The sequence below is a fragment of the Jaculus jaculus genome, chromosome 4, assembly GCF_020740685.1.
Source record: "Jaculus jaculus isolate mJacJac1 chromosome 4, mJacJac1.mat.Y.cur, whole genome shotgun sequence".
Taxonomy (NCBI): domain Eukaryota; kingdom Metazoa; phylum Chordata; class Mammalia; order Rodentia; family Dipodidae; genus Jaculus; species Jaculus jaculus.
In genome coordinates, this window is record NC_059105.1 from 117,332,283 (window position 1) to 117,355,776 (window position 23,494).

General features: G+C 43.0%; 1 non-coding gene across 1 annotated transcript; it reads left to right on the forward strand.

The window, feature by feature from the left end:
- The first annotated feature begins 22,873 nt into the window (after positions 1 to 22,873).
- LOC123460399 lies at positions 22,874 to 22,980 on the forward strand. Its single transcript, XR_006636964.1, has one exon. It is a non-coding gene; the product is annotated as a U6 spliceosomal RNA (small nuclear RNA).
- The last annotated feature ends 514 nt before the right edge of the window (positions 22,981 to 23,494 follow it).

Genomic DNA, 23,494 nt, shown 5'->3' on the forward strand with positions numbered 1-23,494 from the left:
AAGGCTCCTTAAAAAACCTGATAGCCAGGTGTTGCAGTCCGGTTCGCATTGCTGGTAGAAATCACCCAACCAAGAGCAGCTTCTGGGAAAAAGAGGTTTATTTTGGCTTACAGGCTCGAGGGGAAGCTCCACGATGGCAGGGGAAAATGATGGCATGAGCAGAGGGTGGACATCACCCCCTGGCCAACATAAGATGGACCACAGCAACAGAAGGGTGTGCCAAACACTGGCATGGGGAAACTGGCTATAAAGCCCATAAGCCCACCCCCAACAATATAGGAGGCATTAATTCCCAATATCCATCAGCTGGGAACCTAGCATTCAGAACACCTAAGTTTATAGGGGACACCTGAATCAAACCACCACACCAGGGTTCCCCAATACCCATGTAAAGCTAAATGCACAGAATGGTGTTTACATCTGAAGTTTGTTTGCAGTAGCAAGAGGTTCTGTAGTGCCCATTCTCTCTTGCCTCCCCCTCTCTGTTTGTAAATTTTATGTGTGTGTGTGTTTCAAGGTAGGGTCTCTAGCCCAGGCTGACCTGGAATTCACTCTGTAGTCTCAGGGTGGCCTCTACCTTTGCCTCCCAAATACTGGGATTAATGGGGTGCACCACCACACCGAGCTGATATATATATGTATGTATGTATATGTATTTGAGAGCGGGAGAGAGAAAGAAATGCAATTAGAGAATGGGCATGTCAGGGTCTCCAGCCACTGCAAGCAAACTCCAGACACATGTGCCAACTTGTGTACTGGGCTTATGTGGGTACTGGGGATCAAACCTGGGTCCTTAGGCTTCACAGGCAAGTGCCTTAATCATTAAGCCATCTCTCCAGCCCTAAAAATATTTTTTAAAAAATACCAGGGAGTAAGTAGTATGATTGAGATGGGGAGGGGATATGATGGAGAATGGAATTTCAAAGGGGAAAGTCGGGGGGAGGGAAGGTATTACCATGGGATATTTTTTATAATCATGGAAAATGTTAATAAAAATTGAGAAAAAAAAATACCAGGGAGATTGCTGATGTCCCCAAAACATTACAGGTCATTGCCAGCCTAGGCTTTTTCACTGTTTAAAAAAAATTTATTTGAGGGCTGGAGAGATGGCTTAGCGGTTAAGCTCTTGCCTGTGAAGCCTAAGGACCCCGGTTCGAGGCTCGGTTCCCCAGGTCCCACATTAGCCAGATGCACAAGGGGGCACACGCGTCTGGAGTTTGTTTGCAGAGGCTGGAAGCCCTGGTGCGCCCATTCTCTCTCTCTCCCTCTATCTGTCTTTCTCTCTGTGTCTGTCACTCTCAAATAAATAAATTTAAAAAAATTATTTGAAAGCAACGGACAGAGAGAGAGAGAAAGAGGCAGATAGAGAACGGGCGCACCAGGTCCTCAGGCCACTGCAAACGAACTCCAGATGCATGCATCCCCTGGTGCATCTGGCTAACGTGGGTCCTGGAGAATCGAGCCTCAAACCAGGGTCCTTAGGTTTCACAAGCAAGCACTTAACCATTAAGCCATCTCTCCAGCAACCCCCTCCCCGAATTACTCTTAATAAGTTATTTGGGCAGTAAGAACTATGGACTGTGAGGGTGGCCTTGTGAGGGTGAGAAGAGCTTTGCTTGGACTGGGCTAGCAGTTTGTGTGAGGCTTGCTGTTATGCCCGTGTCCTGAGAAGTTGTGCAGGGTTGCTTTGCGTAGAAATGGACTGGTATGAGCAGAGGGATATGGCACAGAAAGAAAAATCTTTGGGTGAACTGCTGCCCATTTAGCTGCAATTGAGAGATTACAGCCTTTGAGATTGGGCCAGCTGATCTGATGTGCATTGAGGCAACAGGAAGAATGTAGACTCTTTTGAAGGGGCCTGAGTGCTCAGGAGTGTCCTGTTCTTCAAAGTGTGTTTTACTCCCCCCTGGATTAAAAAATTGGCACTCTACCTGGTGTTATGGAGTATAAGAAACACAGGAAAGAGGGTCATTGAATTTACAACACTTTCTTATGTTTTGGAAATGGCCATGGGCAGTGTGAAGCAGGTTTGCTGGATGTATGGAGACCCCATGGGGCCATGAGAATGAACCATGGGGTACAGTGGAGACCCAGTGGAGATGCCGGGACCACGAGATGGTTGTCAAGGAGAGCTGCCGGCCTGGGAAGTAGCCTAGCTGGAGTTGGTGGAATTGGAGTTCCAGAGACTTGTTGCTGGTTAGAATTATTGGACTTGGAGATTTGTCATTGGCTAGAGTTGTTGGACTTGGAGTTACAGAGTTTGATGTTTGCCCTGTTCAAATCTTGTATTGGTTGAATGTTTCTTTGCTATGCCCAATGCCATCTTCTGCAGTGTGAATGTTATTTCTGTGCCATTATGGGTTTTGGGGGGGTACTTTTTTTGGTATTATGGCTCAGTTAAAAGATCTTGGACTGTGGGGATGTTTGAACATCACTGGGATTGATAAAAACTATGGGGACTTTTAAAGTTGGACTGAATGCATTACATTTTACATCATATATGGATATCAGTTTATGGGGCCAGAGGCAGAATGTGGTAGTTTGATTCAGGTGTCCCCCATAAACTTAGGTGTTCTGAATGCTAGGTTCCCAGCTAATGGAGATTTGGGAATTAACTCCTCCAGGAGGCAGTGTATTGTTGGGGGCTGTTTCCCCATGCCAGTGTTTGGCACACTCCCCTGTTGTTATTGTCCACCTTATGTTGGCCAGGGGGTGATGTCCACCCTCTGCTCATGCCATCGTTTTCCCCTGCCATGGTGCCTCGAGCCAAAATAAACCTCTTTTTCCCACAAGCTGCTCTTGGTTGGGTGATCTCTACCAGCAATGTGAACCTGACTGCAGCAGCAGCACATGGCTATAATCTCAGTCTTTAGGAGTCAGACAGGCAAACTGGTAAACTAGACAAGCCAGATTGGTGAGCTCTGGGTTCAGTGAGAGACCCTGTCTGAATAAATAGGAGACACCTGATGTTGACCTCTGGCTCCCAATGTAAATGCACACACACAGGCTCCCATTCGTGCATAAACAAATACATGTGAATTTTCATATGCAGAAAAAAAAAAAAAAGGTAGGCCAGGCATAGTGACACATGCCTTTAATCCCAGCCCTCAGAAGGCCGAGGCAGAAGGATATCCATAAATTCGAGTCCAGTCTGGAGCTACAGTGAGTTCCAGGTGTATGCACAGACACGTGTTCCCTATATGCACATGTGTAGGGGCCACAGAAAGTGTCCTCCTGCATTTCTCTTCTGCCTTATTAAGACAGACTCTCTCGCTGGGCGTGGTGGCGCATGCCTTTAATCCCAGCACTTGGGAGGCAGAGATAGGAGGATTGCCATGAGTTCGAGGCCACCCTGAGACTCCATAGTGAATTCCAAGTCAGCCTGGGCTAGAGTGAGACTACCTCGAAAAACCAAAAAGAAAAAAAAAAAAAAAAAAAGACAGACTCTCACTACACCTGGAGCTCCCTGTTTTTTTCTGTTAGACTTGCTCACCAGAGAACCCAGTGATCTCTTCCCCCTCAATGTTGAGGTTACAGGAGGCACACACAGCCATGCTCAGCATATTACATGGGCTCTGGGGATCAAACTAAGGTCCTTATGCCTGCACAATAAGTGTCCTTACCCACTGAGCCAAAAGCGTAATGCAGAACAGGAGACTGTTCTAGAAAATGACCCTGTTGTGGTTTGGATAACTATCCCCTCCCCCAAGGCCCCCCAGCTTTCAGCACTATTGGGAGGTGTTGGAAACTAAGAAGTGAGGCCTAGCGGGAGAATGTTGGGTCACTGGGTGTGTGCCCTTGAAGGGGATATTGGGACTCACGTCTTCCGCCTCGTTCTTTTCTTCCTGGCTACTATGAAGTAAACAGCTATCTCTACCATGTACTCTCACCATATGCCTAAAATGAGGTCAACTAACTTTTTTTTTTGTAAACAGAGAGAGAGAGGAAGAAGAGAGAGAGAGAGAATGGGCATGCCAGGGCTTCTAGCCACTGCAAATGAACTCCAGACGCATGTGTCCCTTGTGCATGCAGTTTATGTGGGTCCTGGGGAATCGAACCTGGGTCCTTTGGCTTTGCAGGCAAATGCCTTAAATGCTAAGCTATCTCTCCAGCCTTATTTGTTTTTTGTTTTTTTTTTTTTTTTTTCGAGGTAAGGTCGCCCTCTAGTCTAGGCTAACCTGGAACTCACTTTGCAGTCTCAGGCTGGCCTTGAACTCACAGTGATCCTCCTACCTCTGCCTTCTCAGTTCTGGGATTAAAGGCATGCACCATCTCGCCCAGCATTTTTTTTTTTTTTTTTTTTGAGATACGGTGTTTCTCTAGCCCAGGCTGACCTGGAATTCACTATGTAGTCTCAGGGTGGTCTTAAACTCACAGCGATAATCCTACCTTGGCCTCCCAAGTGCTGGGATTAAAGGCAAGTGCCACCACACCCAATTTCTATTTTGATGTCATCATTTTTTCCTCCTATTGTGAAGGCCTTGTGTAAGTAATGTCAAGCAGTGTGAGGTCATGGATATCCAGGTCGTGCTGTGTCTGAAAGACAGCATTGTAAGTACTCCTCACCTTCCTTTGGCTCTTACATTCTTTCTGCTACCTCTTCCACAATGGACTCTGAGCCTTGGAGGGTGTGATCGAGATGTCTCAGGCTGAACACACCACTGTCATTTCTTCTCAGTACTATGGTGACTTTAAAAATTTTTTTTTTTATTTTAGAGAAAGTGAGAGAGAGAGAGAGCGAGACAGTGAAATTGAACTCCAAACACCTGTGACACCTAGTTGGAATGTGTGACCTTGCAATTGCCTCATCTTTTTTGTTTGTTTTGTTTTTTTTGAGGTAGAGTCTCACTCTAGCTCAGGATGACCTGGAATCCACTGTAAGGCGATCCTCCTACTTCTGCCTCCTGAGTGCTGGGATTTAAGTCATGTGCCACCACACCCAGCACAGTTGCCTCATCTTTGTGCAGCTGGCTTATATGGGATCTGGAGCATTGAACATGAATCCTTAGACTTTTCAGGCAAGCACCTTGACCACTTAGCCATCTGTCCAGCCCTATGGTGACTTTTGAGCCCCTCCATTCATCACCGCCATGTGAAATAGAAGCTTCTCTAACCTAAAGTGAGAGTAGCATTAATGTATAGGTATAAATGTAAGTGCTTAGAGGGCAGTTTAGTATGATATATATAGCAGTTGTTACCCCCTAGGGCTCATGGCCTCCTCAGCCATAGGCTTCTGACTAGGTTTTCAGTACCAGATTTGTATTTCCTCCTGTGAAGCAAGCCTCCAGCCCAATTAGAGAGCAGCTGGTTTCCCCCATAACAGACATACCACTATTGCACCAACTACCACATTTGGCCTGACTGGGTCAATTGCTGTTTGGCACCATTGATGACTTCTCTCTCCCAAAAGGCTGTACATATTCCCAGCTTCTTTAACTGTGAGTTGTAAACCTAGATGGGGTGGTGTAACTTGATGTGGAAGTAATGGAAAGTCTGACCCAAGGTTTCTAAATGTGCAACAATCAAAAACTAGCTCAAAATCAAATGTGTAATGAATCCAAAGCATTTCTGGCAATGCTTGCCCCTGTTGCATTTTTAAACTTTTAAGATTTTATTTACTTATTTGAGAAACAGAGAGAGAAGAAGATAGAGAAAGGGTGCTCCGGGGCCTCCAGCAAACAAACTCCAGATGCGTACACCACCTTGTGCATCTGGGTTGTGAGGGTACTTGGGAATCAAACATGGGTCCTTAGGCTTTGTTTAACTGCTAAATGATCTCTCCAGCCCCCCACTGCGTTTTTAATTCACTGCAGTTTGATGCTGAACACAACACGCACACTTTGTACTGCGCACACCATCATGCCATGCAGCATCAACAGATGCTGCCTAAAACATCTCAGCTCAAACTCAAATGACTGTATGCTGTGAACCACGGTCTTTTTCTGTATATACAATATGTTTTGTCTTATAAAACCACAAGTGGGCCGGGCATGATGGTGCACACCTTTAATCCCAGCACTCAGGAGGCAGAGGTGGGAGTAATGCTATGAGTTCAAAACCAGCTTGAGACTACAGAGAGAATTCCAGGTCAGCCTGGGCTAGAATGAGACCCTACCTTGAAAAACAAACAAACACCCGGGCATGGTGGCACACGCCTTTAATCCCAGCACTTGGGAGGCAGAGGTAGGAGGATTGCCGTGAGTTCAAGGCCACCCTGAGACTACATAGTGAATTCATAGTGAGACCCTACCTCAAAAAACAAAAAAAAAAGAAAAAAAAGAAAAACAAACAAACAAGCAAAAAACCATAAATGATTTAATGACAGAAAATGAGATCTTAAATATTTACCTTAGCATATATCAAATTAGTATTTTTGGATTGTGTCATGTTAGAATGTTTGATTTTAAACTTTATTGTTTGAGTTGCTGATTTAAATCTCATACAAAATTATTAAATAAATTTTGGCTTGGGAGTAGGACAGAATTTTCAACAATTTTTTTTTAATTTTTTATTTATTTATTTGAGAGAGACAGACACAGAGAGAAAGACAGATAGAGGGGGAGAGAGAGAATGGGCACACCAGGGCTTCCAGCCTCTGCAAACGAACTCCAGATGCGTGCGCCCCCTTGTGCATCTGGCTAACATGGGACCTGGGGAACCGAGCCTCGAACCGGGGTCCTTAGGCTTCACAGGCAAGCGCTTAACCGCTAAGCCATCTCTCCAGCCCTTGTTGTTGTTTTTTAAGGTAGGGTCTCGCTGTAACCCAGGCTGACTTGGAATTCACTAGGTAGTCTCAGGGTGGCCTCAAACTCACAGCAATCCTCCAACTTCTGCCTCCTAAGTGGTGGGATTAAAAGTATGCACCACCATGCCCAGCTCTTCAACAATTTCTGAAATGGCCCTAAAGATATTTCTTTCATTTTTTTTCTCAATTTTTATTAACATTTTCCATGATTATAAAAAAAATCCCATGGTAATACCCTCCTCCCTCCCTCCATTTCTTTCATTTTTACCACATGTTTATGAAAATGACATTCTCGGTACTGATGATCATACCATCAAAATATCAATTAGTTCTGGAAAGTGTTGAAGACGCTCTACATCTTACAGTATCAAGTATTCAGCCAAGGGGCTAAAGAGATGGTTCAGAAGTTAAAGCACTTGCTTGGAAAGCCTAATGACCCAAGTTCAATTCTCCACTACCCATGTAAAAGCAGGTGCACAAAGTGGTGTGTGCACCTGGAGTTCATTTGCAGCCACCAGAGGACCTGGTGTGCCCATTCTCATCCATTCTCTCTCCCTCCCTCCCTCCTTCCCTCCCTCCCTCTCTCTCTCTCTCTCTCCTGGGCATGGTGGCACGCACCTTTAATCCCAGCACTTGGGAGGCTAAGGCAGGAAGATCACTGTGAATTCCAGAACAGCCTGGAAAAAAAATACATATATTCAGCCAAGATTTCATTCTTTTTGTAAAAGTACGCAAGCACATCCCTGTCACTAGTATTTAAGTTTGCTTTCATCTTTAGTAAATGATAAATTTACTAAGAGACCAGATTCCATAAGGCAGGTTCCATATATTGCTCAAACATGCTTACTTTTACAGATCTTGGGCATTTATTTAGCAAGGTGTTGCAGTCAGGTTTTGCGTTGTTGGTAGAAATCACCCAACCTAGAGCAGCTTATGGGAAAAAGGTTTATTTTGGCTTACAGGCTTGAGGGGAAGCTCCACAATGATGGGGAAATGATGGCATGAACAGAGAGGATGGACATTACCACCTGGCCCACATAAGGTGGATAACAGGAACAGGAGAGTGTGCCAAACACTGGCATGGGGAAACTGGCTCTAACACCCGTAAGCCTGCTCCCAACAATACACTCCCTCCAGGAGGCCTTAATCCACAAATCCCCATCAGCTGGGAATCTAGCATTCAAAACACCTAATTTTATGGGGGACACCTGAACCACCACACAAGGTAAATACTGTCATGTGAAGAGTGAAACTTGCCTTCTGCTCTGATTTTCTTCCTGTGCTGTCTGTCTCTAGTTTTCTTTCTAAAAATTTCCTCCCTTTTAAACAAATATCTGGTTTGTCTCTAACTCAGCTCACCGGATATTTATTAAACAGGAATTGAAAGATGGCACCCAAAGCTGCAGTATCTGTGGTACCTGGAAGGCTTCTCAAAGCCAGGAGCCTGAAGGCAGAAGAGGGGTCCTGAGGATGCCCAAGTCACAGGGCTTCCCTCCCGCCTGGTACCCAGGTTCTGCCAAAGCCTTGCTCAGAAATCTGCATAGCTCTCTGCTCCTGCCTCTCAGGGGCTCTCAGAAAAAACATTGGTGCAGAGGAGGAAAGCGAGGCAGCCTCTGGTCTGGCCCCATACCAGCAAACCTTCAGCAACGCAGTAGTGAGCAGTCTTCCTAGCCTTTATAGTCTAACAGATGGGAACGACTGCAAGAGGTCCTTTGTTCCTTCTGTGTTAAAAGCCATTTACAATTACCATACCATCCAACAATTCCAACTTCAAGAAAAGTTAGGATAAATTTTTTTTTTTTTAAAAAAGAGAAGTAGGAATTTGAACAGGGATTTATACGCCCAGATTGGCGGCAGTGTTCCTCACCAGAGCCCAGCAGTGCAAACAACTCAGATGTCTACATGAGACCCTTGACAGATGAATGGCTCAACAACATGTGCCATAACACATACTATATGAAGGTTTTTGGCCATGAAAGAAAGGAAGAAGGGCTGGAGGGATGGCTTAACAGTTAAGGCATTTGCCTGCAAAGCCAAAGGACCCAGGTTCGATTTCCCCAGGACCTACATTAGCAAGATGCAGAAGGGAGTGCATGCGTCTGGAGTTCGTTTGCAGTGGCTGGTGCTTCTCTCTCTCCTTCTTTCTCTGTTAAATAAATAAAAATATAATATTAAAAGAGAGGAAGAGAGAAATCTTAAAATGAAATAAAACAAAAAGAACAAAGATTATACAATTTCACTTATATGAAATATAAGTGAAAGTCAAATTCATAGAGGCAAAAAATAGAATGGGTTACGTTACGAGGACAGAGGGGAATGATGGAGTTTCAGCCTGGGATGATGGAAAAGTTTTAGAATTTGCATAGTGTAATGGTTGCACACCAATGTGGATGTATTTAATGCCACTGAAGTGTATGGCTAAAATAATTTAATGGCAAATTTTATGTTTTATATATGTATGTATTTTACCTTAATAAAAAGAGAATTGAGGTCTGGAAGATGGCTTAGCTGTTAAGATACTTTTCTGCAAAGCCTAAGAGCTCATGTTCGAATCTCCAGGTCCCACATAAGCCAGACACAGTGACACAAGTGTACAATGTGGGTGGTAACAGTCATAGTTTGAACTACAGAACACACAATATTCTATCATATATTAATGTGTCATTTCCTGTAGTAAACCTAAATTGGAAACATATATAAAAATTCCTATCTTAGGTTAAGGGTTACATTTGATACAAGAATAATAAGTCTTTTTATATTGACTGACTTGTTACTGTTCCACACAAGGTCCTTTTTCTGTTTATTTTTTTAAATATTTTTTAAATTTTTATTTATTTATTTGAGAGTGACAGACAGAGAGAAAGAGGCAGATAGAGAGAGACAGAGAATGGGTGCACCAGGGCTTCCAGCCACTGCAAACGAACTCCAGACGCCTGCGCCCCCTTGTGCATCTGGCTCACGTGGGTCCTGGGGAATTGAGCATAGAACCAGGGCCCTTAGGCTTCACAGGCAAGTGCTTAACCGCTCAGCCATCTCTCTAGCCCCTCTGTTTATTTTTTGAGGTTGAGTCTCACTTAAGCCCAGGCTGACCTGGAACTCACTATGTAGTTCCAGGCTGGCCTCAAACTCACAATGATCCTCCTACCTCTACCCTCTGAGTACTGGGATTAAAAGCATGCATTACCACACTGGCTGGTTTTCTTTTTAAATTTATATACATATATATGTGTGTGTTGTGTGTATATTTTATTTATTTATTTATTTATTTATTTATTTATTTATTTATTTATTTATTGAGACAGAGAAAGGGAGAGGGAGAAAAAGAGAGAGAATGAAGCTGGGCGTAGTGGCACACGCCTTTAATCCCAGCACTAGGGAGGCAGAGGTAGGAGGATCGCAGAGAGTTCGAGGCCACCCTGAGACTACATAGTGAATTCCAGGTCAGCCTGAGTCAGACTGAGACCCTGCCTCAAAATCCCCCCCCCCCAAAAAAAAAAGAGAGAGAGAGAGAATGGACGTGCCTGGGCCTCTAGCCACTGCAAACGAACTACATATGCGTGTGCCATCTTGTGCATCTGGCTTACATAGGACATGGAGAATTGAACCTGGGTCCTTGGGCTTCACAGGCAAGCACCTTAACTGCTAAGCCATCTCTCCAGCCCTTTAATACATATATTTTTATCTATCCATTTATAAGCAGAGAGAGAGAGAAGGAGGAGACACACAGGCATATCAGGGCCTCTAGCAGCTGCAAGCAAACTTCAGATGCATGTGCTACTTTGTGCATCTTGCTTTACAAGGATTCTTGGGAATGGGGCCTCGGCCATTAGTCTTCGTAGGCAAGTGCATAACTGCTAAGCCATCTGTCCAGCCCTGTTGTTTTTTTTTTTTTTTCCCTGATTTATTTATTTGAGACAGAGAGAAGGACAGAGAGAGAGAGGATGAATATGGGAGCCCTATTATGTTTTTTATGATATTCTCATTTACCCTCAGCTACTCTTTCTAGTCAGCAATGGCTCCAGTATGACCAGTATGTGATCCATATTACATGTTTGCCAGCAGTGTATAACTTTTGTGTGCATTTATTTGTACATAAACAATTTTCACTATGTATGTAACTCTGTTTTTTATTACCCCTTTGGCAACGTGGGTTTTGCTATATTTGTATGAGGTGCTGTATGCACATGCATATGTGTGTTTGTGTGTAAGTAGATGATTGTGCATGCATGTACATGTGCATGTGGAAGCCAGAAGAAAACCTCAGGTGTCATTGTCAGGCACACTGTCCACCTTTTAAAAATACTTTTTAAAATTATTTATTTATTCATTATATATTTTTATTTGAGACAGACAGAGCTAGATAATGGGTGTGTCAGGGCCTCTGGCCACTGCAAATGAATTCCATACACATGCACCACCTTATGCATCTGTCTTATGTGGAACCTGGAGAATTGAACCTGGGACCTTGGGCTTCACAGGCAAGTAACTTAACCACTAAGCCATCTCCCCAGCCCTTTTAAAAAAGACTTTTATTTAGTTATTTGTTAGAGAGAGTGGGGGGGGGGGAGAGAATGGATGTGCCAGGGCCTCTTGCCACTGCAATGAGCAACATACAGATGCATGAGCCACCTTGTGCATCTGGCTTATGTGGGTTCTGGGAATTGAAACTGGGTCCATAGGCTTCTCAGGCAAGAGTTTTAACCACTAAGCCATCTCTCCAGCCTACATCTTTTATTTTTATTTATTTATTTTTATTCCTTTTCTTGTTTTTTTGCTTTTTGAGGTAGAGTCTCACTCTAGCCCAGGCTGACCTGAAACTCACTATATAGTCTCAGGGTGGCCTTGAACTCCTCCTACCTCTGCCTCCCAAGTGCTGGTATTAAAAGCGTGTGCCACCATGCCTGGCCTTTTTTTTTTTTTTTGGTTTAAATGTCCATCTCTTTAAAAGAAAAAAAAAATTTTTTTTTTATTTGAGAGAGGGGAAAAGGAGAAAGAGAGAACACCAGGGCCTCTAGCCACTGCAAACAAACTCCAGACACATGTGCCACCTTGTGCATCTATCTTATCTGCATCCTGAGGAATCAAACATGGGTCCTTTGGCTTTGCAGGCAAGCACCTTAACTACTAAGGCATCTCTCCAGCCCACCCATCTCTTTTTGAAACAGAGACTCTTATTGGCTCACCAATTAAGCTAGACTGTCACTTTCCCAATTGAGCAATCTCCTAAGGCCAGTGCTGTGCCTTTTTTTTTTCCAGTGCTGTTATTTTTTTCTTCTTTTTTAAAAATATATTTATTTTATTTGAGTGAGAGAGAGACAATGAGCACACCAGGGCTTCCAGCCATTGCAAACGAACTCCAAACACATGTGCCACCTTGTGCATCTGGCTTACATGGGTTCTGGGGAATTGAACCTGGGTCCTTTGGCTTTGCAAGCATGCGCCTTAACCACTATGTCATCTCTCCAGCCCCAGTGCTGTGTTTTTTTTTCTTTTCTTTTTTAAAAATGAAACTATGGTATGAGAACACTGGTATTTTTTAAAATATTGTATTTATTTATTTGAGAGAGAGAAAGAGAGAGAGTGAGAAAGTGGGCATGCCAGGGTCTCCAGCCACTGCAAATGAATTCCAAATGTATGTGCCCCCTTGTGCATCTGGCTTATGTGGGTCCTGGAGAATCGAACCGGGATCCTTTGGCTTTGCAGGCAAATGCCTTAACTTCTAAGCCATCTCTCCAGCCTATTTAAAAAAAATTTTTACATATTTATTTGTTTGTTGGAGAGAGAGCGGTAGATAGAGAATAGGTGCATCAGAGCTTCCAACTGCTGCAAACCAACTCCAGACACATGCACCACCTTGTGCATCTGGCTTACATTGGTACTGAGGAATTGAACCTACATCCTTAGGCTTCATAGGCAAGTGCTTTAACCACTAAGCTATCTCTGCAATGTCCAGCACTGTGTTTTTAAAAACCATTCATTTCACTCTGTCCCAGCAGTGCCTGAGAGTTCCTACCTTCCCCCAAACCAGTTACATTTAATTTTGTTTCTAATTCTAATTTTGTTGCCTAATTTAATGTCCTCATTGCCATTTTGTCTCTTGATATGACTAATGGTTTGAGCATGCCTTTTTTTTTTTTGAGGTAGGGTTCATTCTAGTTCAGGTTGACCTGTAATTCACTATGTAGTCTCAGTGTGGCCTCAAACTCATAGTGATCCTCCTAACTCTGCCTTCCAAGTGCTGGCATTAAAGGCATGCACCACCATGCCTGGCTCTTGAGCATTCCTTTTTATGTTTATTATCTTTAAATAGCTGTGTCTGCCCATTGTGTATTTCTCCACTGTAGTTTCTATCTTGTTATTGAGGATTTGTGGAAGACTTTCTATGTTCCCTACCTGTGTTGCCCTATAGGGTACTTACTAGCCAAACATAGTTAGATACCTTTAGTGGGTTTTTTTGGGGGGGAGGGCATTGGTTTTTTTTTGTTGTTTGTTTTGTTTTGTTTTGTTTTGCTTTGCTTTGCTTTGGTTTTCATGGTAGGGACTCACTCTAGCCCAGGCTGACCTGGAACTCACTTTGTAATTCCACATTGGCCTTGAACTCCCTGTGATCCTTCTACCTCTGCCTCCCCAGTGCTAGGACTAAAGGCATGCGCCACCACATCCCATTTATTTGTTTTTTTTCTTATTTCTGTAACCTATATTTTATTTATTTTTATTTCTATACAGATGTTTCCTTGTGACATTTTCACACACACATATATCATTTCTCTTGTTTACTTAGCCCTCACTGTCCTCTCTGATCCCCCTGCTCCTTCAAAATAGTTCCCCTTCTGCTATCATGACACACTGTTAACTTCTTGTCTCCTTCCCTTCAGAATTCTTTCTCCCTCTCACAGTCCCATTTATTTATTGTTTGTTTGTTATCCAGGTACCCCTGAGTACTGGGACTAAAGGCATGCACAACCATGCCCAGCTTTTTTGTTGTTGTTGTGAATCCCCTTTTTAAGAATTATAGATTATAGACCAATGGAACAGAACTGAGGATCCAGACTTGATCTTTGACAAAGGCCCTAATGATACAGACTGGAGAAAAGACAGCATCTTCAATAAATGGTGCTGGACAAACTGGATAACCACATGCAAGAAAATGAAAGTAGACCCCCACATGCTGCCATGAAGAAAACTCAAGTCCAAATGGATCAAAGACCTCAATATAAGACCAGAAACTCTGCTACTACTGGAAGAAAAAAATAGGAGAAACTTTCCATGTTATAGGAGTGGGAAAAGACTTCTTTAACAAAACAGCAGCAGCTCAGTAACTTAAATAATCACTCAAACATTGGGATCTTAGGAAGCTGAAAAGTTCTTTTCACAGACAAACATAATAAGCAGAGCCAATAGATTACCCACAGAATGGGAGAAAATTTTGGCCAGTTATACAACTGACAGAGTCCTAATTTCTAGAATCTACAAAGAACTCAAAAGCCTAAACAATAAAAAGTCAAACAACCCACTCACAAGATGGTGCAAAGGACTGGACAGGCAGTTCTCAGAGGAAGAAATACAAATGGCAAACACACACTTAAGAAAGTGTTCAACATAACTAGCCATCAGGGAAATGCAAATTAAAACAATTATGAAATTCCACCTTACACCAATAAGGATAGCACACATTAAAAAATCAAATGAAAGCAAATGTTGGCAAGGATGTGGAGAAATAGGAACCCTCATTCACTGTTGGTGGGATGGTAAGATGGTACAACCACTATGAAAAGCAATATGGAGGCTCCTAAAAAGATTGACCCAGTTATTCCCTTACTGGGCATTTACTCTAAAAGCCCCATGCCTCAGTTGAGAGATATTTGCTCAACCATGTTTATAGATGCTCAATTCATAATGGCTAAGAACTGGAACCAACCCAGATGCCCATCTTTGGATGAATGAACAACCAAGATGGAATTCTACACAACAGTTAGAAAAAAATGGTTGAATTTGGAATAGATCATACTCTGTGAACTCAGCCAATCACAGAAAGACAATTGTCACATGGTCTCACTCATCTACAGCTACTAACCTGGACCAGCCCAAGATGCTGACATACCTAATAGGTATCTCAAGGACCAGAAAAAAGGGAGGATGGGGTGGGAGGGGAAGGTAAGGGTGAAGGGGTGGACACAAAACTGGACCCAAATGGAACTGGTACCATAAAATCCTATATCCTGGAAGACAGACTAAAAGGTTGAGCCTTCATCAGGACCTTAGAGAGTGATATGAACCCTAACCTGTTTCTCTTTTTCTTTCTTTCTTTCTTTTTTTCTTTTTTTTTTGAGGTAGGGTCTCACTCTAGCCCAGGCTGACCTGGAATTCACTATGGAGTCTCAGCGTGGCCTAGAACTCATGGAAATCCTTCTACCTCTGCCTCCAGAATGCTGGGATTAAAGGCGTGTGCTCTTCTTTCTCTTTTATATATTGTTTTTTTCTTTTTCTTTTTCCATGGTGCTGGTCTGTAACTCCCTGAATTAGGATGCAGTTAACACCCACAATGAGCTGTTGATCAGAGAGACCCACAATGTTTCCCAAAACAATACAAACTTCTGTCAGAGCACTTGATTACCCACCAGTGGTTAATGGTAAGACCCTACTGCTGAAGACACAATGTGCTATTGGTATGGAACATGGAGAAACCTGGCTGGAATCTGGAACAGTGCCAGTTCCCAGACAGTCTGTCTAGTGACAGAAGGTGCTACCTGAGCTACTGGGGGAAAGTGGCCAACATCTATCTGAGCAACTTGAGGTCTAAGATACTCAGAAGCAAACAGCCTGATCTGATGATCACACTAGTGCAATAGTGGCACACAGCCATGGTGGGTAACCAACTGCTCTTGGATTGGACAGATCTGCTCAGTGGAAAGGAACCCATATCTGCAACCAGTAAACAAGCCAGAATCATATCCAGATAATGAATTTGCTCTCCCAATACCAAGTTCCCGCCAATCTTGGGCTACAAGAGGGCCTACACCTGTTAAATTCTCTCTAAACTGATATAAAGGGAAAGGAAGGAAGGGGGATACTTAAGTAGGATGGTATTGTATATATGTAAGTATAAGAAGAGATTAATGGGGGTAAAAAGGCCCAAGTGAGGTCAGGGGAAGAGTTTGAGTAAAGGAAAGGTGGAGGGAGAACTAATCAAAATCTAAGAGGATATAAATAAATCATATGGAAACCTACTTTCTTGGACAATGGAGCACTCAGGAGCCATAGATTGTTGCTAGAAATTTTCAGTGCCAGGGATGGGATACCTTCCTGTGAGTTGTTGGCCAAGCAGGTCCCTGATGCCCTCAAAATATTACGGGCCATTGCCGAGACCCTTGGTTTCCCACCAGGAATAGATGGTAAGACCCTATTGCTGAAGACTCCACATACTTGGGCTGCAAAGCCACTGAGAAATCCTGCTGGAAATGAGCTGAAAACCTCCTCCATGTAGACCAGCTGACAGAAAGCTGGAAGAAGCCATTCTACATGCAGTTCAATGGGAGAAAGAGAAATCACCAGTGAAGATATTCAACAGTGGACACTTCAAGACTTATATTTGGCTAGCCAGGCCAAATAAGCCATCGGTTGCAATAGTGGCACATCTATCACGGTAGAAACCAACTGCCCTCTAATTGGACTGGAAGCCTGCTCCATCGGAGGGAATACATCCTTGATACTGAAAACTTAAAACAGGGGTAGTCATGAGCCCTAGGGGTGTAACGTCTGCTGCTGTCTGGCTAAATGTATATACTATGCTTATCAAACTGCCCAGTAAGCACTTCTCTTAATGTTCATACCCTTATATTAATGCTACTCTCACTTTTGGTAGAGAATCTTCTCTTTTCAGATGGCAGTGACCATGGGATGACTCAGAAGGCATCATGGTGCTGGAAAGAAGTGATATCTCTGTCACACCTTCCAAGGCTTAGGGTCTAATGTGTAAGAGGTGGCAGAAAGAATGTAAGAGCCAAAGGAAGGGTAGGACTCCTTATAACATGTTCCCTCCAGACATAAAATGGCCTGCATATCCATGACCTCACAGTGCCTGACACTACCTACACAAGACCATCATAAGACATGACATCAAAATAAAAAAGAGACTGATTGAGAGGGGGAGGAGATATGATGGAGAATGGAATTTCAAAGGGGAAAGTGGGGGGAGGGAGGTATTACCTTGGGATATTTTTTATAATCATGGAAGTTGTTAATAAAAATTTGAAAAAAAAATTCTCTCAGTTACTAACAGTGGTTATTCTATTTAACCTGTATTGACCTCACCCTCCATTGAAGAATGTGCTTCTCTTTTTCATATGGACACAAGACCTGAGGAGAGAATCAGCCCATCACACTTCACCAGGGCCCCAGCTAAAACCTTAGAGGAATTGGGGAAATGAGCAAGAGAGCTGCTTTCTTGGTGAACCTGATATCAGCACAAGGGTGAAGGAGATAGACACAGAGGACACGCAACTCCTACCAAACCACAGATCCAGGGATTCATAGGCTCTCAAGAGCCTATCACTGAAGTAACCTAAAATGAACCCAACATGGCTCAGGGGAATTTACGGAAGAGGGGTTGGAAAGTGTTAGATTCACAAGTTGGGACATTATGCACAGAGACATTGTCTCTTCCCCATAACTGATGCCTATGCCCACAATGCACGACCCACAATCCCCCATGGGGATAACCAGCATCCCCAATGAGGACAGTCCCTTCGGAAGTGGGGGACAGGGATGAAGGTAAGGATGGTACCAACATGTGCTGTTTACATACCTATGCCCCTAACTAATAAAATAAAAAAATTCTTTATTTTAAATATTTTTATTTTTATTTATTTATTTGAGAGAGCAGGGTAGATAGAGAGGGAGAATGGGCACACTAGGGCGTCTATCCACTGCATACAAACTATGATGCATGCACCATCATGTGCATCTGGCTTATGTGGGTACTGGGAAATTGAACCTAGGTTTTTAAGGCTTTGCAGGCAAGTGCCTTAACTGCTAAGCCATCTCTCCAGCCTTCTTTCTTCCTTTCTTTCTTTCCTTCTTTCTTTCTTTCCTTCTTTCTTTCTCTCTTTCTCTCTTTCTCTCTCTCTTTCTTTCTTTCTTTCTTTCTTTCTTTCTTTCTTTCTTTCTTTCTTTCTTTCTTTCTTTTTGAAATAGGGTCTCACTGTAGCTCATGCTGTCCTGGAATTCACTCTGTAGTCTCAGGGTGGCCTCGAACTCATGGCGATCCTCCTACCTTTGTGCACAACCATGCCTGGCTTCCAGCCCTCTTTTTTTTTTTTTTTATTTAGTTATTTTTTTTAACACACATTTCCCATTTATTACCATCCTTTACATCTGACTTACAATTTCAGACTCTGTCACATAAAAACCAGGGTCTTCTCTTACAGGAATAACTTAAGAAAAACAAGATAAAGATATTTCAAAGAACACAAATATGACAAGTTGTGGCTATAAGCCAAAATTTTCCATAGATCACTTTGGGACAAAGAGAGGTTTATTTTCTCTCTGCTTGTTTCTGATGTCAGCATGAACAGTGAAACAGTAAGTGGTGCAAAGACATTTTTAACCCTCATCTTAAAGTTGAAAACTAAAAGATATGCATGTATAAATCTGAGAGAGGATGAGAGAATAAAATGATCTCTTATGGGATTATTTGGATTGAGAAATACCAAAAGAACCAGGGCAAACTGCTTAGCATGAAATGAAGATAAATCAACCTGTGAAGTGCTCCGTGACCACGGAGTGCCCATTCCGCACTTGTCTACCAAGTACAGGGCATAGCCATGGACAGAGCAATGGTCCATGTCAGCAACAGGCTCTCAAGCTGCTGAGGTGTAGGAGGCCTAACAGTAGAAGCCAGCAGCCCTCTTTTTTAAAATAATTTTTATTTATTTATTTGAAAAAGAGAGAAAGAAAATAGGTGTTCCAGGGCCTCCAGCCACTGCAGGTGAACTCCAGATGCATCATCCACCACCTTGTGCATCTGGCTTATGTGGGTCCTGTGGAATTGAACCTAGGTCCTTTGGCTTTGGAGGCAAGTGCCTTAACTGCTAGGCCATCTCTCCATCCTGTCTTTCTATCTTTGTTTCTTTGTTGCTTGCTTGCTTGCTTCCTTCCTTCCTTCCTTCCTTCCTTCCTTCCTTCCTTCCTTCCTTCCTTCCTTCCTTTCTTCCTTCCTTTCTTTCTTTCTTTCCTTCTTTCTTTCTTTCTTTTTATTTCAGAGAGAAAGAGGGAGAGAGAGAGAGGAAAAGGCCCTCAAGCACTGAAAACAAATTCCCGACACAGGTGCCACCTTGTGCATCTGCTTACATAGGTCCTGGAGAATCAAACCTGAGTTGTTTGGCTTTATAGGCAAGTGACTTAACCACTGAGCCATCTCTCTAGTGCTCTCTTTATTTGAGAAAGAGAGAGAGAGCAAGAGCGCATGGGCGTGCCAGGGCCTCCTGCCACTCAAGACAGAGACACTACTTTCACAGTCTCCTTTACACACTCGTGTCCTATATATGTGTGTGTGTATCAGATCAGATGGATGTAGCTGTGTGAGTTTATTTCTGGGTCCTATTCTATTCCATTAGTCTCTGTGTCTGCTTGAACTCAGGGTGATCCTTCTACCTCAGCCTGCCGAGTGCTGAGATTAAAGGTAGTGCCACCACATCTAGCTTTTTTGTTTGTTTGTTTTTCGGGGGGGGGGTGATTTTCGAGGTAGAGTCTCACACTCGCTCAGGCTGACCTGTAATTCATTCTGTACTCTCAGAATGGCCTCCAACTCACAGTGATTCTCCTACCTCTGGCTCCTGAGTGCTGGGATTAGAGGCATGTGCCACCACACCCAGCTCATGTTTTATTTAAATTTTTTTTTTTTTTATTTGAGAGAGGGAGAATAGGCATGCCTGGGCCTCTAGCCACTGCAAATGAACCCCAGATGCATATGCCAATGCATCTGACTTATGTGGGTTTGGGGGAATCAGGACTGCAAAGGAAAGTGCCCTCACCACTAAGCCACCTCTCCAGACCTATTTTTATGTTTTTATTTTTTTGAGGTAGGGGTTCACTCAAGCTCAGGCTGGCCTGGAATCCACTACGTAGTCTTAGGGTGTCCTTGAACTCACAATGATCCTACTACTTCCGCACCCCAACTGCAGGGATTAAAGACATGCGCCACCACACCTGGTTCCTATTTGTGTGTTTTTAAAATTTTATTTATTTGACAGAAAAAGGAGAGAGAGAAAGAGAATGGGTACACCAGGGCCTCCAGCCATTGCAAACAAACTCCAGACATATGTGCCCCCTTGTGCACCTCACTAATGTGGGTCCTGGGGAATCGAACTTGGGTCCTTTGGCTTTGCAGGCAAATGCCTTAACCACTAAGCCATCCCTCCTTTTAAAAAAATTTTTTTTGTTTTATTTTTAATTTATTTATTTGCGAGTGACAGACAGAGAGAGTGAAAGAGGCAGAGAGAGAGAGAGGAGAGTGGGAGCGTCTGGGCTTTCAGCCACTGCAAACGAACTCCAGACACATGCACCCCTTTGTGCATCTGGGTCCTGGGGAATCGATCCTTGAACCAGGGTCCTTAGGCTTCACGGGCAAGCACTTAACCACTAAGCCCCCTATTTTGTTTTTTGAGACAGGGATTTTAGTAGCCCATGCTGTCCTTGAACTTACTATGTAGCCAAGGATCACTTTGAATTCCTTATCCTCCTGGCCCACCTCCCAAGTAATGAAATTATAGGTATGAGCCACTGTGCCCCAACACCATGCCATTTTTATAACTATAGCTCCATAGTATAGTTTAAAATTAAGTGCCATGCCAGGTGTGGTGGCACATGCCTTTAATCCCAGCACTCAGGAGACAGAGGTAGAAGGATTGCTGTGAGTTCGAAGGCCAGCCTGAGCTACATAATGAATTCCAGGTCAGCCTGGGCTAGAGCAAAACCCTATCTCAAAAAAACAAAAAACAAAATAAATAAATAAGTGCTGTGATGCCTCCAGCACTGTTCTTTCTGCTCAGGATTGTTTTGGCTACTTGTGGTTTTTATACTTCCATATGAATTTTAGAATAGATTTGTTTTGCTAGTCCTGTGAAGAATATCACTGTAGATTTGATGAAGATTATATTGAATCTGTAGATGACTTTCAGTAATATAGTCATTTGCACAATGTTAATTCTGCCAACCCACAATCATTTGAGATGTTTCTATCTTCTCATATCTTCTTTCTTCAATGTTGTAAAGTTCTCACTATAGAGGTCTTTTACCTTCTTGGCTAGGTTTATCTTTGTTGTTGTTTTCCTTTATATTCAAGGTAGGGTCTCTAGCCCAGACTGACCCAGAACTAACTCACTCTGTAGCCCCAGGATGGCCTTGAATCATGTTCCATCCTCCTACTTCAGCTTCCCAAGTGCTCAGCATGCGCCGCCATGCCTAGCTTCCTGGTGGTTGTTGTTTGTCTGTTTGGTTTTGCCTTCTTGCTGGACCTTGGACTAAACACTGTACTGAATAAAACTAGGAGTGAACCTCTTATTCATGATTTGGCTCAAGGTTTTTCTCATTTAGTATAATGTTGGCTACAGGTTTGTCATATGTAGGCTTTAGTATGTTGAGATATATTCCTTCCTTTCTTTCCCTCCCTCTCTTCCTCCCTTCCTTTTCTTCCTTGACAGGTCTTACTCTGAAAGCCAGGCTAGCCTGGAACTTACTATTTAAAGCTAAGGCTGGCCTCACACTCACAGCAATCCTCCTGTGCTGGGATTATAGGTCTGAACCACCATACCAGGTTTCTAGTTTCTTTTTTTTTTAAAAAAAAAAATTTATTTATTTGACAGAGAAAGAGAAAGGGAGAGAATGGGCACGCCAGGGCCTCCAGCCACTGCATACAAACTCCAGACATGTGTGTCCCCTTGTGCATCTGGCTAGCGTGGGTCCTGGGGAATTGAACCTGGGTCCTTTGGCTTTGAGACAAACACCATCCCTCCAGCCCAGTTTCTAGTTTCTTTAAGGCTTTTATCATGAAAGAATGTTGAACTTTGATCAAAGACCTTTTCTGTATCTATTGAGATGATCAATATGATGTGATTACTGTCATTATGTCTAGTTATATGTGTATTACATGTATTGGTTTATGCATGGTGAACCTTTCTTGCACTCCTGGAATGACACGAACTTGATCATCCTGGTGTTTAATCATCTTCTAGGGGGGAGGGAAGGAATTACCATGGGATTTTTTTTATAATCATGGAAAATGTTAATAAAAATTTTAAAAAAAGAAAAAAAATCATCTTCTCTTTTTTTTCAGGTAGGGGTCCCACTCTAGTCCAGGCTGACTTGAAATTCACTATGTATTTTCAGGTTAGCCTTAAACTCACAGTGATTCTCCTACCTCTGTCTCCCAAGTGCTGGGATTAAAGACCTGTGCTACCACGCCTGGCTGTGTTTGGCCTTCTTAACGTGTTTTTGGATTTAGTTTGCAAGAATTTTATTGAGAATTTTTGTCTTTTTGTTCATCAGAGAAAATTGCCTGCCATTTGTTTTCTTTCCTTCTTTCTTTTAGAAAGAAAGAGAGAGAAAGACAGAAAGAGAGAGAATTGGTGTGCCAGGGCCTCAGTGACTATAATCAAACTCCAGACACTTGCACCACCTAGTGGGCATGTATGACCTTGTGTTTGCCTCACCTTTGTGTATCTGGCTTATGTGGGATCTGGAGAGTAGAATATGGATCCTTAGGCTTCTCCGGCAAGTGCCTTAACTGATAAGCCATCCCTCCAGCCCTGACATTTTCTTCTGTGCGTGTGGTACACATACACATGTGTATGCATGTGGGCTCACGTGTGAATGTGCATACACATGCATGTAGAGGGAAGAGATTGACTTTGGTTGTCTTCCTCAATTGCTCTCCACTACCTGTTTTGGGGGATTAGCTTCTTGAGGTAGGGTCTCACTCTAGCCCAGATTGACCTGGAATTTACTATGTAGTCTCAGGGTGGCCTTGAACTCATGGCACTCCTCCTACTTCTACCTCTCAAGTGCTAGGGTTAAAGGCGTGCACCACCATGCCCAGCTGGCTTCTCTGACTTTTAAAAAATATATTTATTTTTGCTCGCTTCAGCAGCACATATACTAAAATTAGAACAATATAGAGAAGATTAACATGGCCCCTGCACAAGGATGACATGGAAATTCATGAAGCAGTCCATATTTTTTATTTATTTATTTATTTGAGAGACAGAGGCAAATCAATAGAGAGAATGAGAATGGGTATACCAGGACTTCCAGACACATGTGACACCTTGTGCATCTGACTTATGTGGGTACTGGAGAATTGAACCTGGGTCCTTTGGCTTTGCCAGCAAGTGCCTTAACTTTAATCCATCTCTCTAGCCCAAGATTTCTCTGATTTTTTACAAAATATGTTTTTATTTGAGAGAGAAAAAATGGATGTGCCAGAGACTCCAGCCACTGCAAATGAACTCCAGATGCATGTTCCACCTTGTCCATCTGACTTTATGTGGGTCATGGAGAATTGAGCATGGGTCCTTTGGATTTGCAGGGAAGTGCCTTAACTGCTAAGTCATCTGTCCCGCCCCAGTTTCTCTGATATTTATACTTTTGTTTATGCATTTATTTTGCATGTATATTTTATATGTTTGTATGCACATACATGTCATGTACATGCCACAGTGTCTATGTGGAGGTCAGAGGAGTTGTCTGTGTTCC